Genomic DNA, 499 nt, shown 5'->3' with positions numbered 1-499 from the left:
ATGAAAGCACCTGGTGCCAACTGACTCAGACGACGGATTAAGAGCGTCTGTATGTCACTAGTGGATATTTTATGACTCGAACTAATAAGGGCTTACTATGTCAAAGTTGATGATGGGTTCATAAATGTTATCGTAGAAGGAAAAATGGAAGGGAATAGAAAAAAGGAAGGCCCAAATTGACTATTATTATACAAAGCAAATAAAGGAGAAGGTAGCGGTCATGTATAAGGAGGTTAAGGAGGCCAACTTGAGTAGAGAGAAGTGGAGAGCCATTCTTCGGCTACACCGACAAGAGTGTAACTCTTAAGAAGAAGATGTCAAAGTGACGACGAATAACGTTAAAGATGGTGAGAAATGGGAGAATAGTCCTCGAGTGGCGACGCGAACCGGAAGATGAAGCATTAGCAGGACAACTAGGTGGGCTGACGACGTGAGAGTTGCGGACAACCGATTGCAAGTGGCGTGGTGTCGTTCATTGTGGCGTTTCAAATGGGAGATC

This window comes from Choristoneura fumiferana, chromosome 10 (genome assembly GCF_025370935.1).
Source record: "Choristoneura fumiferana chromosome 10, NRCan_CFum_1, whole genome shotgun sequence".
In the NCBI taxonomy this organism is placed as follows: Eukaryota; Metazoa; Arthropoda; class Insecta; order Lepidoptera; family Tortricidae; genus Choristoneura; species Choristoneura fumiferana.
This window is presented reverse-complemented; position numbering follows the sequence as displayed.